At 47.8% G+C, this 20,015-nt stretch overlaps 1 pseudogene; it reads left to right on the top strand.

Annotated features, from left to right (window-relative positions):
- The first annotated feature begins 3,403 nt into the window (after positions 1 to 3,403).
- LOC121920700 overlaps positions 3,404 to 20,015 on the top strand; it is a 92,081-nt pseudogene continuing 75,469 nt past the window's right edge.

The raw sequence follows: 20,015 nt of genomic DNA, 5'->3' as shown, positions 1-20,015 counted from the left end.
ACTTATAGAATAATCTAGATATTGACCCCACCTTGAAAGCTGGCTCTCTTCTGTTGTTTGTATCTTCTTCGTCCCTTTGGCTTGGCCTTTAGGGACTTAGGATGCCTCGACCGTTATTTTTCCATACCCTTCGCCTCGTCTGTACTCTGGCCGCTACTACGCCAACCACCACAGCTGCGAAACGTCTCTCTGTCCGTTATACCTAATTGTGTGTCACACCACTGCTCCACGCACCACACAGCAGCACCACACCCCTCCCGCACACACCCACGCAGCCACACCCCATTCACACCACCCCCACCTACCCCCCGCTTTCACCACCCAACACACCACTCCCCAACATTTTCCTACATCACCACAGAGCAGCCTCCCCCTGGGTGACATCTCACGTGAACCGCACTGGCACGCGAACCCTGCAACCTAGATTCAACTCCCTCACCCCACCATCCACACCCCCCCCCGCACCGCGGCGCAGCAACACCCCACTTCCACACCCACACCCGACACTGTCACCGTCCACCGCTTCATCGGCACAGGCTCCGATTTTTGCCGCACGCAGCCCCCATCCTCTCTACCCGGACACCGCCGCAGCAGAGGCCGACCAAAATCCCCAACCATCTTCTGACAGCCCCGCATCTTCACTACCGCGTCAGAGTGCTCGTTCTCCTCGGCCAACCGCTGATCTTGGTCTTTGGGAAGAAACCAAACCTCTGCGTGTGTGTTGTGTGTCTTTGTGTGTGCTACACAAAGCTCGATCCAGAGGCAACGCTTAAGGAGTGAGGACTGGTTTTGAAAGAGGAGGGGAGAGATGGTCGAGGAAAGGTCTGGGCTCAAGTCACCCCCTTGTGGGAAGGAGGACGCCCCCTCCTTGCTTAGGAGCATCTCTTGAAGGGAATAACAGACCCCTTCGGGCTGTGTGTCCTTTTTACTCCCCAGGGTGAGACCCAGAGACCAGGCTGACTAGGCGAGTCCTCCTTTTCCAGGACCTGTCCTCCACTCCAGCCTGTGGTCCAAGAGGAAGGCCCAGGTGTCCTCCCTTTGGAGCAGGACGCTAAGAAGGAGACGTTTTACGTTCGCGTCTCTCGCTTTTGGGTTGTTGTGTTGTTGTTGTTGTTAGCCCGCCTCGCCCTGCGGATCGAGGAGGGTTACAATACATAATGTATTTGGTAATGTCCTCCTTTTCGCCCTGGAAGTTCTGCCATCGTGCCCGGCCTTTCGGTCATGGACAGGAGGAGGGGGGAAGAGAGAGAGTGGAGAGAAAGCGAGAGTGCGAGCGAGAGAGAGGGCCATGCTGGACATCTTCCTCCATCTCCACCTCTTGCAATCCAGATCTCTGCCTCACTTCTGTCCCGGGTTTGGTGGCCATTCCCACCAGCCCTTTTTTTCCAGTATAGGATTTCGTGGTTGTTGTGTGTGTGTGGGGGGGGGGGGGTCCTGGGTGCGGATTTCCCCACCCAAGCCACCCAGGATCGCCTTCCCACTCATAGCAAAGGAGAGAGATCTGCTCCAAGGAGAGTAGTAGCATCTCTCCAGGGGGGTGCGGAGCGCAGCAGGTGACACCCTAAAGGCTGGTTTTAGCACTGCACCTCAAACACCTGCCTTTGGCAGAGACGAGCATTCCTCTGCTTCCCTTTCAAATGCTTTAAGAGATGGTGCGAATGGGTACAGTTCAGTAGGAGGAGAAAGGAGAGGTCCCAGAATTTTAAAAATTAAAATTTCAAATTTTTCAAATTTTTAATTTTTTTTAAAAATGATTTTTTGACTTTTGATCCCCCCCCCAATTTTCTTTCAACCACCTGACATGTGAACCGATCCTCACTGTGCTGATGTAAATTACATTTAGGTTGAGACAACGAGATTGTGATTTGAAGGTCGCCTTTTCATTTGGCTAGTTGTTGATGGAGTTTTATTGCACGAAGGAGATCGGGAGCTTATCCCAGGAATATCCCGGGAATTACACCAACGATTTCAAACCTGCCATTAAAGCGGTCACAAGAAGCATTAATGCGCATTTATTTATTATTTACTTTCAGGATTTTGGAGATGATGCATTGAGTGATATCCCTTCATTTGCACGTTGCATGTGGTCACCATTTGCGCTATCCTCGCCATTTCCGGTTCATTTGTGGGAAGCTTTAAAAAGCAATTTAGTCTCTCTTTAATGCCGAAACCGCCCCCAGTGTGATACTCCTTAGTCAGAACTATTAGGGATATACGGGAATTACGACTTACGAGTAACATTACTATAAAAACAAAACATTACTAAGGGTTCTGTCTGGTGCGAAATGGGAGGAAAAGGAGGGAGGAGTCAATGGAAGTTAAGGGGGGTTGACACCATGAGTAGCACACAGGGTGACACCAACCCTAAGGAGCCTTAAGGAGGAGGAGGAGGAGGAGGCGTCTTTTAAATCCTCTGTCCCTTTCTCTCTCTCTTTCTCTGGCTCGTGCTGCCTGGAAGCTTCAGACTGGCCACAAGTCCCTCCTCTCTCCCTCTCCCTCATTGGCCTATCTCCTCCACCTGCTTGGCGAGGCTCTCCTGAGTGGTCCAGCGCCTGGTCCATCTCCCCGGCCACGCCCTGCCTTATATTCCCCCCATCTGCTTCCTCTTTTTTCCAATCCCGGGGCTGGGCTTGAAGGAGGGAGGAGGAGGCGAGGCTGGGCCAACCTGGACAGCTCCCGAGGACGGCCCCCACCAGAAGCCGGGCGAGCTGGGGCAAGGGCCAGGACATGGCGAGGAGGCAGCAGCGGCAGCGGCAGAAGCAGCAGCAGGAGGCCCAGGAGGAGGAGCAGCAGCCCCAGCAGCAGAAGAGGCGGCCGGGCTGAGCAGCCCCACAGGCCGGGGCCTCCTTCCCTCCTTCCCCCTAGATCTCCCCCCCCCAACACCTTCACACACCCGCCCACCGCAGCCTTCTCTGGATAGCATCGCCCTCTCTTTAAAAGGGGGGGGGAGGAAGGAAAGAAGGAAGGAAGGAAGGAAGGAAAGGAGGGAAGGGGAGGGAGGAGGGAAGGAGTGGGGAAGGAAAGGGGGAGGGAGGGAGGTGGGGAAGGGGGAGGAAGGGGCCTCCTGTGTCCCAAAGCCAAGGACCCCCAGAAGAGCCGATCTGCCTCCCTTCCTCCTCCCCCCAAGGATCCAAATCCGAGCCGAGGATCCTCCTCCTGCTGCAGAGAAGCCGAGCTGCCTTCTTCCCTTCCTTCCTTCTTCCCTTCCTTTCCTCCCTCCTCTCCCTCCCTTCCCAGCCGGGCTCCTTCCCAGCCCCGGCGGGCCTCCTCCTCCCTCTTTCTCCATGGACTGAATGAAGACCTCCTCCTCCTCCTGATCGATGCCTGACCAAAGAGCCGCCGCCGGAGAGCTGCGCCGCCATGAACCCTCCGGAGCTGAGCATGGAGACGCTGGGGCCCTTGCATGAGGCGGCGGCCGAGCTCCTGGGCCCCAGCCCCAACCACCCGACCTCGGCCGGACGCAGCCGGGTCCCTCCTCCGGGCCCTCCTCCTCCTCCTCTCCGGAGCTGTCCCGGCCTCGTCGCGCTCGGCGATGGTGAGCAGCATGGCCTCGCTGCTGGAGGGAGCAGGCGAGTACCGCCCGGAGCTCTCCATCCCGCTGCACCACGCCATGAGCATGCCCTGCGACTCCTCGCCCGCCGGGCTGGGCATGGCCAGCACCTACACCACCCTGACGCCGCCCAGCCCCTGCCGCCCATCTCCACCGTCTCCGACAAGTTCCACCACCGCCCGCCCCACCACCACCGCACCACCACCACCACCACCACCACCACCCCCATCATCCCCACCCGCCGTGGCCCACCACCCGCACCACCACCCTCACCATCACCCCCACCCCCACCAGCGCCTCTCGGCCGCCAACGTCAGCGGCAGCTTCACCTTGATGCGGGACGTCGCGGGCTGCCGGCCGAACAACACCTCTACGGGCCTTACAAGGAGATGGCCGCATGGGCCAGAGCCTCTCGCCGCTGGGCAACGGACGGGCGCCCTCCACCACAACCCTCAGCCCGGAGCGGCAGGGGCGGCGGAGGGGCCTCCACAACTACGGCAGCCCCACCGGCGGAGGAGAGGGGAGGAGGAGGAGCGGAGGAGGGGGCTCCGGAGGGTCCGGGGCCCAGGAGAAGATGCTCGGGGGGCCCTTCGAGGCCCACGGCGCCATGCAGCACCTGCCCCGGGCCTGGCCACCCCGCCGGCCCCCATGATGGCCCACCTCAACGGCGCTGCACCACCCGAGCCACCCGGCGGCAGGGAACGGAGGCGCCGGCCTGGGCCACCCTCGGGCCACCTGGGCCTGGCCTCGCTCCGCGAGCAGCGCCCGCCTTCCTCCTCCTCCGCCTCGGGACCCGGAGGCCCAGGCGGCGGCGGCGGCGGCGGACCCGGCGGGGACAGCTGGAGGAGATCACACCAAAGAAGTGGCCCAGCGGATCACGGCCGAGCTGAAGCGCTACAGCATACCCCCAGGCATCTTCGCCCAGCGGGTCCTCTGCCGTCCCAGGGCACCCTCCCCGACCTCCTGCGGAACCCCAAGCCTTGGAGTAAGCTCAAGTCCGGGCGGGAGACCTTCCGGCGCATGTGGAAGTGGCTGCAGGAGCCCGAGTTCCAGAGGATGTCCGCCCTCCGCCTGGCTGGTGAGTCCGCCCACCCCAGGCCGCTCCCCTGCCCTTCCGCCGTCCCTTCCTTCCCCGTCCCTTCCTGTCTTCCTTCCCTCCTTGCTCCCTCCTTCCCTCCCTCTCCCCCTTCCTTCTTTCCTTCCTTCCTTCCTTCCTTCCTTTCCTTCCTTCCCTCCCTCTCTCTCTCTGCCTTGTGACTATGGAAAGGGACCTTGTAGTAGCACCTTAGAGACCACAAGTGAAGGGAAGAATCCAAAGAGGCAAGCGTAGTAATGTGCGGGAGGGTTTCTAGAGAGATCTTCAGGACCTTGGAGACCGAGTGAAAGAAAGAATTCAATAGCTGGGTGAGTGTCGGGTGGGTGTCGGAGAAGAGATCTTGTAGGACCTTTGCGACGAAGTGAAAGAAAGAATTCAGAAACACACAGCTGCGTTGGTCTGTCGGATCGGTGTCTAGAGAGATCTTGCCAGGACCTTGGCTACCGAATGAAAGAAGCATTCGATAGCTGTGTCAGTCTGTGGGGTCGGTATCCAGAGAGATCTTGCAGGACCTTGGAGACCAAGTGAAAGAAAGAATTCAATAGATGTGTCCAGTGTTGATCGGTGTCTAGAGAGATCTGGTGGCCCTTGGAGACTAATTCAAAGACATATAGCTGTGCTGGTCTGCAGGATATGGAGAGAGCTTGGACCTTTGAGACTAGAAATAAAAGAATTTAAAGATTGTGGCCCTGTCCAGTCTGTAGGATCCGTACGCAGAGAGATCTTGTAAAACCACGGAGGCAAATGAGAAAGAATCCCAAAGAGAGAGCCCCTGTTGTCTGCAGATCACTAGGTAAAGAGATCTAATAGGACCGTGGAGGCTAACGGAAAGAAAGTGAAGAAAGTCCAAAAGAGAGCCGTGTTGTCTGTAGGATCGGTATCGAGAGAGAGAGAGATCTTGTAGAACCTTTGCGGCGAAATAAAGAAATAACAGCCTCCCTAGCCGTGTCAGGCTATAGGATCGTGTGTGTAGAGAGTCTTAGGACCCCCTGAGACTAACTGAAAGAAAAAAGTTCCTAGAGAGAGAGCCCTATTATAGTCTGTGGAATCAATATGTAGAGAGATTTTTGAAAGAAAGAGGTGGGCACCATGAGCTTTCACACTTTCTCAGATGGGTTGTGTATGTGTGTTTGTGTGTTTTTTCTCCTCCATGGGCCTACCAAAAACCCATCATCCGAGGTGGGTCACTCCTCTCATCCTCCCAAGCAGAGAGAGAGAGACCCTGGTCTTGAGTTTTAGTCCTGTGTGTTTGTGTGGATCTGTGATTGTCGGAGGCATCGGTGCGTGCCTTGCATCCCTCCCTCTCCCTCCATATTTATTTGTACACACACACACACATACACACTTGTATGTGGGATTTTTTCTCCTTCATGGGCCTACTCAAAACCGTCATCTCACTCCTCTCACCCTCCAAGGGAGAGAGGAGGAGAGAGACCCCAGTGCCCTTTAGTCCCGGTTTCCGTGTGTTTGTGTGAATTTGTCGGAGGCATCGGTGCGTACCTTGCATCCCTCCCTCTCCCTCCCTATTATTTGTACACACACACACACACACATCACACATGGAGGCGTCGGTGCCTGCGTTTTCCCTTTGTGAATAGATGACCGGGAGTCCTTGCTTCAGATCTTCCTCTAGCTTTTGAACTTGTTCCAGATGTTGCTCTTTTGCTACTCAAAGGTGGTGGTCCCTTCAAGACAATGAATGTCGGGTCAACCTCGACTTCTTTATTTTTCTTGACAAATCGGTTTTTGAGCAAGGTTTGGGGTTGTCTTTCGGTGCTTCTGGTTCCTTACTTTGCAAAAGAAATTTTAAAAAGAAAACCCAAATCCCTGAGGATTGAGAACCTCTTGGATGGAGTGGTCTGAATCAAAACGTTGAGAAACCTTGGAAAAGCTAGGTTTCTTTGCCTCTAGGGAAACTTCCAAGAGGAGAGGAGCTTTGCTTTCTCCTCTTGGGCTTTTGGGCACGAGTGTGTGTGTGTGTGTGGTGTGTGTGTGTGTTTTGTGGTTGGTGGTGGTGTGTGTGTGTGTGTGTGTGTGTGAAACAGTTGCAGCCCCCAGCTGTCACCCTCCCAGCTTCGGGGTGTTGATTTTTGTCACTCCTCTATGACAGGTTAATGCACAAGCGCCCCTCTTTGCTGGCAAATGGAGGGGATGTATTGAGGGAGGTGGTTGTGCAGAGATAGAATATGGATTACTTTTTTCTTCCCCTTCCGTTCTCTTTGTCCAAGGTCTGCCTCCCTCCTTTCAGCCACCCTCATCACACGAGGGGACAAATAATAAAACGTAATACTCATTTAAGTAGAAGGGAATGAGTTCAAGCTACCAGAGGGTGTTGTTCAGAAAGGGATCTTCTGGAAGGAAAGAGGGGGGGGAATAAATAAAAATAAGGCCTTTCCTCCTTTATTATTTTCATTTTTGCAAGAACGCTTAGATATATTGGGGGGGGGGGGAGACGGGGGTTGGGAAAGAAAAGAACAATCATTTTTTTGGCATTTGTTCTTTTTGATTTTGTTGCGGCGCCCCCTAGCGGCCTCCGGGGGAAGCCTTCTTCCCTTTCTATTGTCTTCTCTAAAAGATGGCCAAGAGAAAGCTGTGAGTTTGTGTGCATTTGCCTGGAAAACACAGTATATAATGTCTTGCACACCTACCTACGTGTGACACGACGCTGCACGTCTATTTCTGAGAGAGATCTGGACATCTGTGTCCATTGTAACAGTGGTGCCAAGGCTGGAGGCTTCCAGAGAATGGACAGTGGTGTGTGTGTGTGTTTGTCTGGTGTGTGATGAATTATTATATTTCTATACATCCCCTGGAGACATTGACTGCCAACCTGGAGGATGGACTGCAGGACTTCTTCGAGCAAAAGGAGTGGAAAAGCTAATACAACCCCTCCCATCATCCACACCATCCCAAGGTGATCGTAGCTACTCCCGGTTGCTGCTGATCTCTCTGATCTTTTGTTTCCATTGCTCAAGCTGACCTTGTTGTTATTGTTTTCTCCTCCCGCCCATTACACGTGCATTAAGACTGTTTACCAATGCTTTTTTTCCCCAGAGCGGAGGAATTTCCCTGACAATTTGCCTCCTTCACCTGGAGTTTGATTGATGCAGGGCGGGAGCATTAATCGAAGGCTGGTATCGATTAGGAAAGGGGAGGGGGGGGACACGACACAGCATACCCTGTGTATCCCAGATCTCTCCCCCCCCCCTTATTTTTAGCCATCTTCCTTCCTAGGAACCTAGAACACACCGTAGTACATATTATTTTTCTGGATCTTTCACAAAAAGAAAAAAAAGGAAGAAGTGGGATCTTCTCATTGTGTTTGTGGCTGTGTGTTGGGTGCCTCAAGTAACCTATGGCGACCCTATCCTGGATTTTTCTTGGCCAGGTTCGTTGGGAGGTGCTTTGCCTTTCCTTTTTCCCTGAGGCTGACTCGACCAAGGTCACCCAGGTGTTTGTGGCCATCCCAGTGGACCAAACTGGTTGCTGTTGTTGTTGTTGTTGTTGGGCCTTCCAGACCTTCTGGCTTATGGCACCCTCCTGAGGGCTTTTTGGGACATGTTTCTTGGGGGGGGGGTTGCCCTGGCCATCCCCTGAGGCTGAGAGAGTGTGACTTGCCCAACCTGGGGTTTTCCAGGGCTGAGTCGGGATTCAAACCCTGGTCTCCAAAGTGCATATTGTTACACTCCAACGCTACAGCAGGCTGTCTCTCCAGATAAAAATATATCATCATCATCATCATCATCATCAAGCTTTATTGATAAAGCGCTGCAAAGTTACACAGCGCTGTACATACGACCAGTTTTTTAAAAAAATCGAATAGAATAAAATAAATAAACCTGCATCTGGGCGTATATTCTACAAAACAATTAAGCACGATGCATAGTGATGCATATTAGCATTAAGTATAAAAATATGGCAGGCAACAAAAACAGGCCTAGGATGGCAATCGTGTGATGTTGATCATCATCTCATCATCTTAGTAGTAGTAGTAGTAGTAGTAGTTCCCCTCTCTTTCCCCAGAACTGGGACTCAGAGCCGCTTCACACCATTAAAAGAACAATGCAATCACAAACAAAACTCGGACTCTTAGCCTTGCTCCAAATGGAGGCCATTTTGGATTTCCTCCTGGACAGACAGACAGAAGGTGGGAATGGAGGGGGAGATCAGCCCTAGAGAGGCAGCCTGCCTAGTGGTTGGGTGTGGGGCTCCCACTCTGCGGACCAGGGTTCGGTTCAGGGAACGAGTCCTCCTTCTCCAGGACGAAGTCTCTGCTCCCCTGAACTGAACCCTGGGCCGCAGAGTGGGAGCCCCACACTCCAACCACTAGCCAGGCTGCCTCTCTGAGGCTGATTGGTTAGAGTTGATGAGCACGCCTTGGATTTGATTGATTAGGAATGGGCATTTCTGCTTCCCTAAACAACAACAACAACAAACAAGAGTATTTGGCTGGAAAGCTGAGGCTCCTTTTTCTTTCTTCCTCCCTCCCTCCCTCCCTCCCTCCCTCCCTGCTCTTGGTTCCTTTCGGTTCTTTAGATAATTAACGTGAGAAAAAACAAAAAGGCCTCTGAATTGGTCTATCGACCGGGCTTTTTGCCTGGTCTTCCCCTGGTTAATAGCCCCCTTGTTTGCACTAATAAAACAGGGAAGCGTCGGGAAAGGCTGGGCGTTGGGGAGGGGGGGTTGCCTTTCCATCTTGGAACTGGGGGCACTGGGAGGCTTGGATCCTTGTCCCAGTTTTGGAGGACAGGTAGAGGAGGACATTTCCCTAAGGATGCGTTCACACACTCACACTCCAATGCATCACTCACAGCAAATGCATCTGAGGAAGGAGACCTAAGGCGACCCTATCCTAGGGTTTTCTTGGCCTGATTTGTTCAGAGGAGGTTTGCCTTTGCCTGCCTCTGAGGCTGAGAGTGACTTGCCCCAGGTCATCCAGTAGGCTTCCATGGCTTAGCAGGGATTCGAACCCTGGTCTCCCGAGTCATAGTCCAGCCTTCAAACCACTACAGTACACTGGAGTTGACGCGATACGTGAGGAAATCCTATGGTTCCAATGGGTCTGCTCTAGTGGGGACTGTAGTACAGTTTCTGGTGGCAGGGAAAGCAGGTACCTTTATTGGGCGGGAGCTTTATTGGCCGACCAAAAAGCACAGTGATATATCTTTATGGGGCCAACCGAAATGCACAAAATACCAGGACGTACTAAAACAAAATACACTGCTTGCCCATAGGGAGACCATACTTGCCCATAGAGAATCATAAGGGAATACTTGCCCATAGGAAATCACTGGGGAATACTTGCCCATAGGGAAACCATTCTTGCCCATAGGGAATCTTTGGCTTCTACAGTACACTGGGGAATCACTGGGGAATCACTGGACTACTATTCCCCAATGATTCCCTATGGGGCAAGTATCCCCAATGTTTCACTATGGGCAAGTATTCCCTAATGATTCCCTATGGACAAGTATTCCCAAATGATTCTCTATGGGCAAGTATTCCCCAATGGCTCCCTATGGGTAAGTATGGTTTCTCTATGGGCAAGTCCTGTCATTTCGAAGCTCCCTTGGCTTCGTCCTCAGGGAAAGGTGTTTTTAAATTTTTTTTCCTCCTGTATGTTTTTAAAAATCATACAGGAGGAAAAATAAAACAATGATGATGATGATGATGATGCAAAGCAGGTTTCCCTTCTCTTCCTAGCCTGCCATCACACCCCCACCCCCCCACACACAAACACACACACCATATGACACAACCTCCAGGCTCTATCTGCACTGGAGAAATAATCCGGTTTGACCCCGCTTTGACTGCCTTGCCTCAATGGTATGGAATTCTGGGATTTGGAGTTTTGTTAGCTGTTTAGCTCCCTCTGGTCAAAAACGCACTGCAGAATTAATGTAGTCTGAGACCGTTTTAACTGCTAGGGAATCCTGGGGATTGGAGTTTATTGCGGCCCCAGAGCTCTCTGACAGGGAAGGCGCCATGCCTCCCAGTGCTACAGATCCCAGCGTCTCCTAGCACTGAGCCAGGGCAGTTAAAGTGGTCTCAAACTGGATGATTTCTGTTGGTCGGCGGTCTCCCATCCAAGTCTTAACCAGGGCTGACCCTGCTTAGCCCCTGAGTCAGGATGTCTGGGGTTACTGGGCTGGGGCCTTCTGGGATCCCTGACCTCTAGCATTCCTGGCAGGGAAGGAAGGCCCATTGAAAGCAATGGGGCCCCCTTCCAGTCAATGGGTCGAAAGGAGGAAGAAGGAACAAGCCTTGATCCTTTGAAGTAGATCGTTTCGTGCAGCAGCTCAGCAGCCATGGCTTCTCTCATGTCGGCTTCGATCTGTGTGTGAGTGTGAGTGTGTGTGGAGAGGCGAAAATAGCTCCCCAGGGTCCTGGGTGCGAATCCAGCGTTGCATCCGACCGGCGCACTGGTTGCCAAACAGCTTCTTGGGTTTGCATTTATTATCAGAATAGTCTATTGAGCAGTCTATTGAACAGTCTATCGAATAGTATATTATATAATACTTATATATTAGTATATCTATTCCATTCTTCTTCTTCTTGGGTTTGCTTTTTTTTTTTTGCATTTATTATAATAATATTATAGAAGGAATATTACAAGGATATTATATTACTTCAATATTTATATTATAGTCTTCTTGGATTTGCATTTTTATGCATTTATTGTAAGAATATTATGTAAAGGATATTATTAGAATATTTTATTCCATCATATTTATATATTATTATATTACATTCTTCTTCCTCTTGGGTTTGCATTTTTTTTTTGGCATTTACTATAACAATATTGTATAAAGAATAATATAAGAATATTATATTATATAATATTTATAATATTCTTTGGTTTGCATTTTTTGCATTTATTGTAATAATATTACCTAAAGAATATTATATTGCATAATATTTATATTATATTCTTGGGTTTGCATTTGTTTGCATTTATTATAAGAATATTCTATTGAAGAGTATATTGAATATTATATTATATTATAGTTATATATTATGATAAAGATTACATTCTGGTTCTTGCATTTTTTGCATTTATTATAATATTAAATAAATATTATTTACACAATATTTATATATTATATATTATACTTCTTGGGTTTGCATTTTTGAATTTATTATAAGAATATTCTAATGAATAATATATTGAATATTATATTACATAATATTTATATATTATTATATAGATTACAACCTTCTTAGGTTTGAATTTTTGCATTTATTATAATAATATTCTATTGAATATTATATTATACTTATATATTATTATATTATATTATTTTTCTTCTTGGGTTTGCATATCTTTTGCATTTATTGTAAGGCTATTGTATAAAGAATATTTTATTTATTACTATATCGAGAGCCAACGTGACATAGTGGTTTGACTCTGGGAGACTAGGGTTCGAATCCTGGCTCAGCCATGGAAACATGAGCAAGTCACACTCTCTCAACCTCAGAGGATGGCCAGGCAAGTCCCCTCTGAACAAATCCTGCCAAGGAAACCCTAATAGGTTTACCTTAGATTCGCCATAAGTCACAAAGGACTGGAAGACACACCACAACAAACAATTGTATATTATTTTTTTCCTCCAAGGGGTTAAAAGAGGGCAAAGGGGGGGTCGATTCTGACCTTGCAAAGGCCTCCAAAGGGGATCTGGGGGGCAGAGAAAGAGAGAAAGGAGGGAGGAATGGGAGAGAGAGAAAGAACAAAAGCCCTCTCCCTATGAATTATTAAAAGAAAGCTGGGTCGTGAGGGATTGCTGGGAGCATAGGGAATCTTTGCCTTGGTGTGTGTGTGTTTGTGTGTGTGTCAAGCAAACACTGTGATTTGAGTGGAGAAGACAGGGGGGGGGGGGAGAACATAGGGGGAGATGTGGGGGAGAGCTACTGCGGACCTTGGATGAAATCTACCAGGGAGGCTTCAGGTTCCACCTCTTTCTGGATGGAGAAGAAATAGGCCAAGGCACACATTTCATCCCATCTTGATATAGTATTGATTACCAATGTTAGGCTTGTCCATGGCATCCCATTTCCAATTTTGGTTGCATCCTTACTACAGAAATAATCCATTTCGAGACTACTTTAACTGCCCTGGCTCAGTGCTAGGCAATTCTGGGAGTTGTAGAATTCAAAGATATAGCTGTGGGAGTCTGTAGAATCAGTATCAATATGTAAGAATCAGTATGTAGAGAGATCTTGCAGCATCTTTGAGACTAACTAAAGAAAGAAGTTGGCAGCATGAGCATAGACCAAAGTCTACGAAAGCACATGCTGCCAACTTCTTTCTTTAGTTGGTCTCAAAGGTGCTACAAGATCTCTGGGAGTAGCGGGTCGTGGCAGCAGAGCTCTCTGACAGAGAAGGCTAAAGGTCTTACCAAACTACAGTTCCCTGGATTCCAGAGCATTAAGCCAGGGCAGTTAAAGCAGCATCAAACTGGATTGTTTTAGCAGTGTGGATGTGGTTTTCCAGGTATGTTTTATGGAAGCTGGGCGGTGAAGAAAGCAGATGTAGGAAAGCAATCATTTCATCTGAGATGTGTGGCCCTAGACTGTCAAGAAAACAAATGAATGGGTCTGAAAACCAGGCCTAGGAAGCCAAGGGGACAACACTAAGGCTATCTTACTTTGGAGATAGCATGAGGTGATGTGACTCACCAGAAAAGGCCATCATACTTGGTAAGACAGGAGCCAAGCATGGTTTTGTTGGACTCTGGAGATCAGGATTCGAATCCCAGCTCGGATATGGAAGCCCACTCTCAGCCTCAGAGGATGTCCAGGGCAAACCCCTTTCTGAAGAAACTTGCAAAGAAAACCCTATGATAGGGTTTTCATAAACTGGAAAAGACTTGAAGGCACACAACAAGAACAACAACAACAACAACAAAGGCAGAAGGGGGAAAGAGGAAGACTCTATTCCAGATGGATGGATCAAGGAACCCACAGCTCTTAGTTTTGCATGGCCTGAGCAGGGCTGGCAATTACTTGCCAAGAAAACTGCTTTAGGGCAGTGATGCCTGAACCTTGGTCCTCCAGATATTTTGGGCTTCAGCTCTTGAAAGTTGTGACTGTTGGCCAAACTGGCTGGGGCTTCTGGGAGTTGTAGTGCAAAACACTTAGAGGATCTGAGTTTGGGAATCACTGCTTTCGGGTCTCCATAAGTTGGAAAGGACTTGAAGGCACACAACAAGAACAACAACAGCAACAACAAAGGCAGAAGGGGAAAAGAGGAAGACGGTACCAGAAACCACAGCTCTTAGTTTTTGCAAGACCTCAGCAGGGCTGGTGCTGACAGTGGGACTCAGAGGTCTCTCATTCACAAGTTCACTCTGAGTCGAAAGAGATGAAGACAGCTCACAACCACCATCACCACCCTTTGCTTTGGCCTAGTGCATTTTAGAGCCACCTTGGTAATGATAATAGAAGAAGGAGGAGGAGGAGGAGGAGGAGGGGTTGTGGTGTGTGTGTGTGTGTGTGTGTGTGTGTGTGTGTAATCCCCATTCCTTCCCCCTCCCTTTGAGTTGATGAAAAATTCATGCTCAACCCCCACAGGGCGAGCTGGGCCACTGGGCTGGGCTTTTTTCTTTACATATTTAATGTCTCTTTGGGCTGTTTGCCCAAGCAGAAACCCTGGAAAAGAAAAAATGAAAGGAACAGAGAGAGAGAGGCTTTTTCCCCTCTAAAAAATGCACAGTGAAATGAAAATGACAGGCTGAAAAAAAGAAACAATAATAATACATATCATATATTTATAATAATACTCATAAAAGGTCCAAAAGCAATTTGTCGGCCCTCTCTGGAGGCCAGGTGGGGACTTGGCCTTCTTTCCTTGGCTTCCCAGGGAAAGAAAACCTGGCAGTTAATTGTTTTCACCTTTGCGATAAATATCACTTATGCAAAACCAGCCCCCGCTACGTCTCTCATCCTCCCCTAGCCTGAAATTTAATGATTTTTCAATTAAAAGGAGAGAAAGAGAAAGAGAGAAACATCACAAGAGGCGCCACGGGGAGGAGGAAAGGGCTGGATGATTTTGTATCCGAACTGCAGAAATAATCAGGTTTGACATCACTTTAACTACCTTGATTCAATGCTATGCAGTTCTGGGAACTGTAGTGGGTTGTGGCACCAGAGCTCCACTACAATTCCCAAAATTGCATAGCACTGAGTCAAGGCAGTTAAAGTGGTGTCAAACCCAATTATTTCTGCAGTGTGGATGCAGCCAAGAAAGTATGTGTGCATTGTACACACATACCCCAATTTTGCAGCCTAGCTATGCAAACATTTGTAAGGCAAAATTTGCAAAACAGTGTTACTTTTATTGGACAACCAAAATGCCCAAAATACATGTTGCAAGCTTTGGAAGCTCGACTGGCTTCTTCCTCAGGCAAACATGTTAAATATCATACCGGATGGGGCAATATTACAATAATGCCAAGCAGGTTTTCCCTCTCATCCCTGCTTTCCTTCTTAGCCTGCCATCAAACCACCCACCCCTATGTGACACAATATTTTTTTCAATATAATTGATTTTTATAAAATTATCGATCAACATTATTTTATTTCATTTTATTTTATTTCTTGACATTTGGTGGTGGTAGTGCTGGTTTGACTATCCTGCAATCTTAAGGCCTCTTAAGGCTCAGCCCATCCTAAAGAGTAAAGACAAACTACTGAGCACTAAAGTTAGAATGGTCCAATCCATTGTATTCCCCATCAGCATGTAGGGATGGGAGAGCTGGACAGTAAAGAAAGTGGATAAGAAGAGAATCCATTTATTTTGGACATGGAGAAGACTGCTGAGAATACTGTGGACAGCCAAAAACACCAATAAATGGGTTCTTGAATAGATCAAGCCTGAAGCCAAGACAATTAAACTGAGCCTGTCGTACTTTGGCCACATCATGAGTAGATATGATGTTAGAAAAGACAATAATGCTTTGGAAAGGTAGAAGGTAGTGGAAAGAGAGAAAGACCAAAGACCAGATGTATAGACTCATTCAGGGAGGTCATGGGTTTGAGTCTGCTGGACCTAAGCAGAGTAGTGGAGGACAGGAGGGCTTGGGGATGTCTCATCCACAGGGTCACCATGAGTTGGGGACCATTGGAAGGCAGTTAATAACAACAACAAAGTCTTGGTCCAGGGAGGAATAGGGAGGGGATTTGTATACAAGGAGCCCTAGCTGGAAATAAAGTTGGGTGTATTGCATTTTTGTCTAAAATAATTTAACCTCCAGAAGTTAAAAAGTCACCCTAATCCCAAAGCAACCAGATGATGATGCCATGCTAATTAATGACGGAGTAGTCAGACCTGGCTCTGCCATAATGTATGGCACCACTAGAGTCACAATTAAGCACCTTTAAGCCCCATTGTTTGTGGTGGGAAGATTTAAAGACAAGCTTCAGCCCTTCCGCCATTGGAATCAATAGGACTTGCAAATGTTTAAACAGAGGGTGAATCTGCCTCTGTTTGCTCATGGCACTTGTTTCATTGAATACATGCCCTTTTATAGATCTCTGCTATTTGTTTTCTTCTTTTAAAAAAAAAGGTTTCCTTGTAATATTTTGCATTACATTGCAATTTTCATACCATTAGCTAGCTCCAAGAACCTTGGGGCTGTGGAAACATACATTAGAATATGCTCTAGGTATAAAATACACCAAGGTCTGTTTCTGTGCAGATCACTTTGCCAGGGAAAAGGAGATGCAGATGAATGATGCAATAATAGTCATGAACCACACAGGATTCAAGTGTAAAGATATGTCATTGAATGCTAAAGTCAGGACTCTCCATTCCTTGGTATTTAAAGTTGTATGGTTGTGAACACTAGACAGTGAAGAAAGCTGATAGGTGGAGAATCAACTCATTTGAAATGTGGTGCTGGAAGAGAGTTCTGCCCATACCATGGACTGCCAAAATGACCAATAAATGGTCCTACATGCAAATCAAGAACTCTCCCTACAAGCCAACATGACTAAACTGAGTCTGTCATACTTTGGACATATCATGAGAAAACAGGAGTCATTAGAAAAGACAATAATGCTTGGTAAGGTAGAAAACAAGGCCTAAATACAGTGGTACCTCGGGATACGAAATACCCAGGTTACGAAATTTTCGGGATACGAAAAAATCCCATTGGAAATCATTGTTCCGGGTTACGAATGTTTTTTCGGGTTACGAAGAAAATTTTTGGTGCTTTTTTCGGCTTTTTCGCACGAAACGCGGCTTTTCCCCATTAGCGCCTATGGCAATTCGGCTTACGAAGGCTTTTCGGGTTACGAAAGCGGCCGCGGAACGAATTACTTTCGTAACCCGAGGCACCACTGTAGTCCAAAGGCACCAGATCCTGTCTGATCTTGGAAGCTAAGTGGGATCAGCTCTGGTTAGTACTTGGATGGGAGACCACCAATGAATACCAAGTGCTGTAGGCTATATTTCAGAGGAAGGAACTGACAAAACCACTTCTGAGTAGTCCCTGTCTAAGAAAACTATGACATTCATGAGGTCACCAGAAGTCAACAGGCAGCTTGAAGGCACAAACACACACAAACACAAGCTAGAAGACAGTAGGAAAAGAGGAAGACTACATTATAATCTTCCTACAGTCTTGATCGAATAGATTCAGTCAAAGAAGTCATGGCCCTGAGTTTGCAAGACCTCAGCAGGGCTGTTGATATGGTGAATTTGTCATTCAAAGGGTTGCCTTAATTTGAAATCAGTTTAGTGGCAACTAATAATAACCACCACTAAGATCAGTATCTTAATGCAACCTGTAAATGAAATGTTGTCTGGAAACATCTCCACACTCATCACTGAAACTGTTGAGTTACTCAAGGGCTTAGCAAAGTCCTTACATGCATATTCTGGAAGAGGAATCCACAGTAGATAATCTCCATATATTTTGTGATCATATTTACAAAATAATCTAACGGTCTAGTATAGGCCAGTGTGGCTACCATAGGCAGAATCTAGATATTTCTCTCATTTAAATGCTTATATTATTTAAGCTGCAATTTACACATCACATTATTGTCAGTTATTATACACTATTGCTCTTACAATAAAGTTTAGCTGTTACAACAGTTAAGTTTGGAAAGGTATGTATGTCATTTGGGAACAAGTGCTGTTGAAGTCATGGCTACCTGCTTCTGAATGATTTGAGTAGTAGCCAGACATCGGTGTCAATGGACAGACACCAATAGATTATTAAACATATTTTAAATAAATGGATTTAAAGGTGCTTAATGGCTATTGTTCAATCATTTAGAAGTGTTTTCAAAGCAAAATTCTGCTGTAATATTAATAGGTGAAAGAAATAGCAAGAATTAACATACAAGAGTAATGCCATATTCTTGTGCATTTTTTTGCATGCATTATATAATTTGTAATTTGCTTTAAGATCTGGGATACTAAGCAGTCCATACATATTTGGACTAACAGGGCAATGGATTATCCTTCCTCGGAGGTCTTTAAATGGAGGTTAGATTGCTGTCTTTCAGGGGTGCTTTAGTTGTGTATTCCTGCATGGCAGGGGGTTGAACTAGATGGCCCTTGCTGTCTTTTCCAACTCTATGATTCTGATTTGACACTCCCAACTTGGTAAATACAATATCACTCATTCTGAGTATAAGACTTTTAAAAATGCACTTCTTTTGAATTAGATATCTGTATCTGCACGCATGCATGCCATCCTAGACTAGAGTGATTCACATGTGGAAATGTGCGTACATTATTGTTCTGAATAATTGTTCTGAATTCTGAAGAAACCCTCTCTTGACCCCTCTTCTTTGTCTAGCTATCGTCCAATTTCTCTTCTTCCTTTTCTTTCTAAGGTCCTAGAACGGGTCGTTTATTCTCGCTGTATTAAGTTTCTTGAAGCCAACTCCATCCTAGACCCCTTCCAATATGGCTTCCGCCCACGGCACTCTACAGAGACGGCCCTCACCAAGATCTCAAATGATCTCTTGCGGGCCAAGGCAAACCGCCTCTACTCTATTCTCATTCTGCTCGATTTGTCTGCAGCCTTTGACACTGTTGATCACTGTCTCCTGGTCGATTTACTTTCTGACCTTGGGTTCGCCGACTCTGCTCTCGACTGGTTTAAATCTTACTTGTCAGATAGATCTTTTGCAGTGGTTACGGGTGGTCAGACTTCATCCTCTGTTCCGCTATCTGTTGGAGTTCCCCAGGGCTCTGTCTTGGGTCCCCTTCTGTTCTCTCTATACACACTGTCTCTAGGTAAACTCATCAGTTCTTTTGGTTTCTCCTATCATTTGTATGCCGATGACACTCAGCTGTATCTCTCCACCCCTGACCTTTCGACGGGGCTTGAACAGCAAGTTTCTTCTTGTCTGACTGCCATCTCTCAGTGGATGCGACTTTGGCGCTTGAAGCTCAACATGTCTAAGACTGAGCTTCTCGTCTTTCCACCTAAACCCACCCTTCATTATTCCTTTTCTGTTTCTGTCGACGACACTTCTATTCAACCGGTTCATCAACCCCGCAGTCTTGGCTTCATTTTTGACTCTTCTCTGTCATTTATTCCCCAGATCCAGGCCACCGCAAAGACCTGTAGATTCTTTCTCCACAACATTGCCAAGATCCGTCCATTCCTCTCAATCTCTACTGCCAAGACTCTAGTCCATGCCCTAGTGGTTTCGCGACTAGATTATTGTAACCTCCTTCTAACAGGGCTTCCTCTTTCACACCTCCATCCTTTAATATCTGTCCAGAATTCAGCTGCCCGTATTGTCACATCCACTCGCCGCTTTGACCATGTTTCTCCTCTTTTATCCTCCCTTCATTGGCTCCCCTTCCCCTTTCGCATCCGGTACAAGCTTTTGTTACTGACTTTCAAAGCCCTCCATGGGTTGGCCCCTCCTTACTTATCTGACCTTCTTTCTCCTTACATTCCTACTCGCACCCTCCGCTCTGGTAGTCAGGGTCTCCTGTCACAATGTAGGACTACCACTGCCCCCCTCCCGAATTCGTCCCTTCTCGCTTGCTGCCCCTTACTTCTGGAACCTTCTTCCCCCACATGCACACCTCATCACTTCTCTGCCCAGTTTCAAAACTGAATTAAAGACTATATTGTTTAGAGAAGCATTCCCAGAGGTGAGACCCTCTCTGACCCAGGAAGCCTCCTTCTAACCATCCATCAAGAAGCCAAGCCCTCCTCCAGTCCATCTGCCTTCGTCCAGGCCTCGGAGGTGGAAAAGATCTGCTGGACCTGATCCTATTCCCCACCACCACTCCCTTCTCCTTTTGTGTCGTGTCTTTTAGATTGTAAGCCTGAGGGCAGGGAACCGTCTGACTAAAAAAAAAAAAATTGATGTACAGCGCTGTGTAAACTT

Source organism: Sceloporus undulatus, chromosome 2 (assembly GCF_019175285.1).
Source record: "Sceloporus undulatus isolate JIND9_A2432 ecotype Alabama chromosome 2, SceUnd_v1.1, whole genome shotgun sequence".
Lineage (NCBI taxonomy): Eukaryota > Metazoa > Chordata > Lepidosauria > Squamata > Phrynosomatidae > Sceloporus > Sceloporus undulatus.
This window is presented reverse-complemented; position numbering and strand designations above follow the sequence as displayed.